This window comes from Panicum virgatum, chromosome 7N (genome assembly GCF_016808335.1).
Source record: "Panicum virgatum strain AP13 chromosome 7N, P.virgatum_v5, whole genome shotgun sequence".
In the NCBI taxonomy this organism is placed as follows: Eukaryota; Viridiplantae; Streptophyta; class Magnoliopsida; order Poales; family Poaceae; genus Panicum; species Panicum virgatum.
This window is the reverse complement of record NC_053151.1, coordinates 13,106,679-13,113,868: the sequence shown is the minus strand read 5'-3', so window position 1 is coordinate 13,113,868 and position 7,190 is coordinate 13,106,679.

Genomic DNA, 7,190 nt, shown 5'->3' with positions numbered 1-7,190 from the left:
ACCAAGGAGTCTGACATGCGTGCGAGTTGACGGGTTCTTAAACCTGGGAAGCGCAAGGAAGCTGATGAGCGGGAGGCCCTCACGGGCCGCACCGCTGGCCGACCCTAATCTTCTGTGAAGGGTTCGAGTTGGAGCACGCCTGTCGGGACCCGAAAGATGGTGAACTATACCTGAGCGGGGCGAAGCCAGAGGATACTCTGGTGGAGGCTCGAAGCGATACTGACGTGCAAATCGTTCGTCTGACTTGGGTATAGGGGCGAAAGACTAATCGAACCATCTAGTAGCTGGTTCCCTCCGAAGTTTCCCTCAGGATAGCTGGAGCCCATTATGAGTTCTATCAGGTAAAGCCAATGATTAGAGGCATCGGGGGCGCAACGCCCTCGACCTATTCTCAAACTTTAAATAGGTAGGACGGCACGGCTGCTTCGGTGAGCCATGCCACGGAATCGGGAGCTCCAAGTGGGCCATTTTTGGTAAGCAGAACTGGCGATGCGGGATGAACCGGAAGCCGGGTTACGGTGTCGAACTGCGCTAACCTAGAACCCACAAAGGGTGTTGGTCGATTAAGACAGCAGGACGGTGGTCATGGAAGTCGAAATCCGCTAAGGAGTGTGTAACAACTCACCTGCCGAATCAACTAGCCCCGGAAATGGATGGCGCTAAAGCGTGCAACCCACACCCGGCCATCTGGGCAAGCGCCATGCCCCGATGAGTAGGAGGGCGCGGCGGCCGCTGCAAAACCCGGGGCGCGAGCCTGGGCGGAGCGGCCGTCGGTGCAGATCTTGGTGGTAGTAGCAAATATTCAAATGAGAACTTTGAAGGCCGAAGAGGAGAAAGGTTCCATGTGAACGGCACTTGCACATGGGTAAGCCGATCCTAAGGGACGGGGTAACCCCGGCAGACAGCGCGATCACGCGTGTTGCCCGAAAGGGAATCGGGTTAAGATTTCCCGAGCCGGGACGTGGAAGTTGACGGCGACGTTAGGAAGTCTGGAGACGCCGGCGGGGACCTCGGGAAGAGTTATCTTTTCTGCTTAACGGCCTGCCATGATAGAGCAAGTGAACAACATTTTATATTCAAATGGAAGTAGCAGATCCAACAAAATATCATGCTCCAGCCATAGATCCACATATTACAAGACCACATATTACAATGTCATGCTTTGAACAGCAACACTACAGGAAAATATAACTACACAGCTTATGTTTTCTTGGATCCGACAACCTTCAGCTTTTTTGGCTTTCCCTTGCTGTTGTTAGAAACTGGAGATAAAGCAAGACATTGAACTGGCTCTATAGTGTCTTCGAGTTCAAGTTTCCTCTTACGGCTGTAAATGTATATAAAGTTGTGTGAAATAAATATAGATAAAAAGCATAAAGGCAAAGAGATTGAAGCTGCAGTACCTTCTTGTGACAGGGCTTGGTGTAGAAACAAATGTCATGGCTCTAGTTGGTGTAGATAAGTCATATTCCAGCATTTTTCTTGACATACTACATATAGGTAGAAAGCATGTAAAATTGTAGTTATGATAGTAATACAATCAGGAAAATGCAATACCTTCTTGTCACAGGGGCTTGGTGTAGAAACAGTGGAGATTGCTCTAGATGGTGTATCACTGTAAAATGTTTATATATATATATATATATGTATGTATATATATGTGTGAGATATGTGCAAGTTAAGCGAAACGCCATAAAGTTTGGGTGGAAAAATCTTACAATGGGTCACAAAATGATGGTTGTTGTGTTGGTTCAGCAGTACTAGATGGCACTACTGTGACATTTTTCTTGCCTCTCTTTCTCTTTGGTTTTGGAGGAGCAGGTGGTGGTGCATCAGATTCATAAACATACTCGTTACATGTTTTTTCCATGTGTCCAAGTTGCTTGCACCTTCTGCATCTTCTGGTTCTTTTTCCAGAGCCCCCTTCCGCTACTGATTTGTACCTTCTCACTCTTGGTCTCCCTGCTGCCCTTTTGAGAATTGGAGGCCACAACTTGAACCCTGGGTTAACTGGAGGCCATTGTTTTCTATCTGTCATTGGCTTCACAGATTTTTCATAGGCTTTCTTGAACTTTGCCACAGAATAATATTCATGGATATAGTCTTCAATATTATAACCTCGAATTGAGGTTATAATGCACAAAGCGTGTGTGCATGGCAGACCGGTGATTTGCCAACGCCTACAGGTGCACTTCCTCTCATGGAGATCAATAGTATGTCTCCAATGAACTAGATTCTTTGTAACACCTTCAACTTCACCTAACATCTCACCTTCTTTACCACCATCTTTGTGTGAATACCTCCAGACATATTTCAAGCTTCGACTCCTTGAAAAGAGGTCCTTCATGACATTAGGCATTATCTTATCTTCAAGCTTCATAGCAATTTTTCTTCTCAAGAACATTTTTTTCATGCATAATTGTCTTATCCTGTCCATAAGATCAACCACATGCAAGGATTTTTCATCCCTAATCCAGCTATTGAATGTCTCAGCTATGTTATTTGTGACATAGTCACACTTGCTTGCTTCCGAGGACAAGTGCCTTGTCCAGAGGTGCTTGTGGTTATCATGTATCCACTTCATTGTTTCAGGGCAAGCTTCATACATTAAATTATAGTGCTCTTCAAATCTATGCATCTGATAAGCTCTACATGCTGGCCATAAGTGCTTCTCGAAGACCTCACCTCGAAAACGCTTCTGAAAGTTTGAAACTAAGTGCCTCATGCACTCTCTATGCTCCACCCCATTTTTGAAGATGTGAGTAACAGTAGAATCAATTTCTTTTCCTGCATCTGTTGAGATCACTAGGCCTTGAGGTGATCCAATAGCTTGATGAAGCCTGCTGAAAAACCATGACCAATTTTCAGCTGTCTCTAATCCAAATACCCCATAACACACAGGAAACATCCAATTATGCCCATCAATAGCAGTAGCCGATGCAAGTTGACCCTACCATTTTCCAGTCAAGTGGGTGGAGTCCACACCAAGAAAAGGCCTACAACCATGAAGAAAACCATCCACACATGCACTTAGGGCAACAAACATTCTAGTAAATCTCTTTTTCTTCCCAACTTGCTCAAATTCAATGTCCACCAAACTCCCAGGATTAGTCTTCTCAACCTCAGCCTTGAAACTGAAAATGTGCTCGAAACTGTCATCCCACTTTCCTTTGAGTTGTTCCAAAGCCATATTTATTCCATCCCACACTACCCAATATGACAACTGCAAGTGATATTGCTCTTCTAATCTTTTCTTTAGTGCTTTAGCTCCAATTGTAGGGTCCTTTGCTAGCCAATCGAGAACCCTGTCCCTTACCCAATGATTGGTTGCCATGCTATTTTTTTCAACTTTTCCTGTGCTTTGACAAGTGTGTGGGTAAGGTATTTTCTTTATCTGCATAAAAAGAATAAAAAAATTAGTGCATAAGAAGGAATGCAATTTGTTAATGCAAATTAATCAAATTTCTGCAATACCTTCCATAAGCACCGACACGCACAGCAAGCCTATAGGACGAACTGGGATCCATCCTACACAAACATTGGCACAAATTGAAGCAGAATCAACACCCAGTATGGTCAACTTCACCGAATCAAGGTCAAAGTTAAAACTAACCCTAGGGAAAATTGGAAGAAGACTTACCCATCGGGAACCCATGAGAAATCATGGAGCCTCCATCTTCTACCAACTGCCGCCTAGAGTGGTCGCACTGTGCCTCTGCTTGGCCAAGGTCGCGCGCCTCAGATCTCCCGTTGCCGTCGCACGTCAAGCATGACCCTGCGCCGCGAGTGGGGTGGGTTGGGGGAGGAGATCCGCTGGAGGGGCTGCGGGCCGGCGGCCGGGGCTGCGCGCCGGCAACAAGGGCGGCGCTGCCTGGGATGCAGCGGCGACCCCCGCCGCTGCTCTCGTGCGAGCAGCCAGCCCTGAGAAGGCAAGTAATGATTGAGTTGGGAGGGGAACGGAAGGGCGGGGGTAAATCTGTCATTCCAGCTGCCTTTACAATTTAACTGAGTAAAATATGGAGTCCAGTGTCTAGCAGCAAATAGGCAAGTTGAGCAGTGTGTTGTGGCCAAACCATTTTTTGTTAGTGGGTTGGAGCAAAAGCACCAATTGAAGAGTGTCCACGGGCTAATTTTGCCCGAGGAAAAAAAGAAAACCAGCAAGAAAAAATGGAGTACCCAGGATTCGAACCTGGGCCATCCAAGCCAGCCGCCACGTGAGGAGGCGGGATAGCGAGGCGGAGGCGGCAGATGCGTTGAGTCTGGGAGATCCGAGCGTTTCTAACCGTTGATGTGTGTTGAAGCCTCTGAGGTTGAATTGTGGTCGTCGATTTCAATGGTGTTGTCTTTCTCGGTACAATTTTTTGGGTACACAACGTGCTGTCTATCTCAGCGGGGGACATTTTTCATGGGTGGCTGTAGTAAAGATTAATCCGTGCTTTAGGGGATAGATTAATCCACTCACCCACCCCACAAAACACCTTTTGAAGGCCCACATGTAAGACTGGATGGTTGACAGGATCAGATGGACTGAAAAAACGGAGAGAAGGAAAATGATTCCACCCAAAGTGAATTTTTTTTGTCACCATGGCCTCCTCTACCCGCCCGCATGTACCCACATTCACTTTCCTTTTTTCTCCTTCGTCCTTTCCATCTCGCGCTCCCTGATTCATGCGGCGTGATCATTATTCGCCCACAATTCTAATCGTTATTTGTTTTGGAAGGATAATAATTGGCATCATTGTTTTATGGAAGGAAAAGAAACGTGTGCGCAATTATGGGAGAAAATTGACGCCCACATATTTCTTTCCTTATGGACAAATAGGAAATAGAGTAGTATAAATGGAGGGGTAAAAATTAAGTATAAATTCTTTCCATACTAAATAATCAAGATGTTCTATCAATCAATCAAGGGGTGAATTGGAAGTGCCCTGGTTGCCACAAAAAACCTTTTCAGAAGTATAATATCTCCTTGCCTTCCAATCGCCACATCCATAAAGCCAGCATCTATAAATCCATACATCACTAGGGTTAATGTTCACCTATTGTTGCCAATGTCGCGCCAAGAAGCTGCTACCATCAGATTTTTTTTTCTTCCAAGATAGGACCTCTCTGCTGATCGGAAGGGGGCTAAAGCTGCGGCAAGTATATGATGCTACAAAAGCAACAGGAAGTTGCATCCAACACGAAAGTCTACCTCCTACCCATGTTGCAATGTTTGTTGTGATAGCAGTTTTATTTTGTTAGTTAGGAAGGAGGTGTTGTTTATCAGTGTTGAAATCATATCTTAGGTCATTGGCGTCCTCCATCGTCTGCGTTTCCCTGGTCATCGCCGCCAGTGTTCCCTCATCCTATCTGCCTTTTGTAATATCGCACATCACATAGACATCGGCACCAGCGCCTGTTATTCTGGAGGTCAGCATTAGTCACTTATTCCAATCCTAGTATGTTGTCTTCACCGGGATTGCTAGGTATATACACAACATTTTTATAAATATTCATTTTGTTATTTTACCCATCAATTTGGATCCTCCTTTTTTGCCTCTATGGAAAATGATGCGGCTGATGTGCTAATATCGATACCCTTGGTTGTATGATTGCTAATTAGGGCACACCAAAAAGGATTATGACAAGTCAGCTTGCCTAGGGAGTAGATCAGAGTCTGATGTTTTCCAAATCAGCAACCTTCAATCTCTGCTATTACTCTTTATTTGGTTCATTTCCATCCTATGTGTTTATGGAATTAAATTTTTGATACCTTTCCTTCCCTTGCATCTATGGAATTAAATATTTCTTACAAACGGGATATGATTGGCTCCAAATAAACTCATGTAAACTCCAATTAGTAACAAACCAGGATAGGTATTCCTTCGCCAATTTGTTGACTAACTAATTCCATAAACATCCATATGAAAACAATATGCTACCATATTTAATCAAGGGTTAGTCTTATATAGATACTAAATGTTGCATTCCTTTTAGACTTTTAGATAGCAAATACAAATATAATTGGTTATTCCATCACACGATAAATGAGAATTTTTTTAGTAATAGTTTGATGCAATCCAATCATTTTCAAATAATTTGACTTTAAATATGTGCATGTGACACGTACAACTCCACTAGTATAATATAAAAGTTGAAAGAATTGAAAATATTTCTTACAAAAATTTGACCCACCATATCCCGAATAGATGTCCCACTTACTAGGCCAAAAGATTTGACGAAAAGAATGTATACCCATATTTTGATAGAAGGAAACTATTTCTGCCAAAATTCTAATACTTATTACACCAAGTACTTTAAGCTACTCACCCTTGCATCCACTTATTATTTTCCATCACTTATATATAAGGCGACCATGATTTTTTAAAAGACTTGTTTGACATCCTAAAATCTCTCAATTTCTTTCCTTTTGGTGGTGAGGTGATTATCCTTCCTTTTGTGTTTGACATCCTTCCAATATCTACCTCATCAATTAAGGAAAGTTATTAGTAAGGGATTGACTAGCCATGTAGGGGTAGGGGGGGTCATATTCCTGTTAATCTTCCAATATTTGTCACTGCAATTAAGAAAACATATTAGCCGACCATGTTTTCTATCCTTCCCATTGATGTGGGTGGCTCCCTGTATATATATACAGGCAATCACATTCACGTGTCACACATTGTGCAAGCGCGTCCATTCCTACTACAAATATTCTTGGTAGGTGTAGTTGGAGTTACAAGAAAAAAGAAGATGATGAGAAGAAAAAGATGATTATGAGGGCTTTTCTCATGAACATGGTTGATGCACTTGAGATGCCGCATGGTTCACGAGTCAACTTGATCACGGTTGTTGCTTCTGTCGGCCCTGTGACCCTGAGGTGTTTGTTTGATCCATTCTTCACAAGGGAGATATGTCTTATGGATTCCATGTTTGAATTTTAAATTTTTCTACGAATTATTATTAATTTGGATATTAGGTATGTAAATTATTGAAGTCATATTGGATTCCTATGCATCATTATATACATTGACTAAATGATTGGTGCCAAACTCATTGATGCTATATTCTGCAACAACTTCATGATGGTCACTGGAGTACTTGTCAATTGTGACAGATGTGCGTCAAACTCATTATATTGGCATTCGGTTCATGTCATTCATATTTTACTATTTTAATTTAAAACTGACCGATAATCTTGTCAGTAT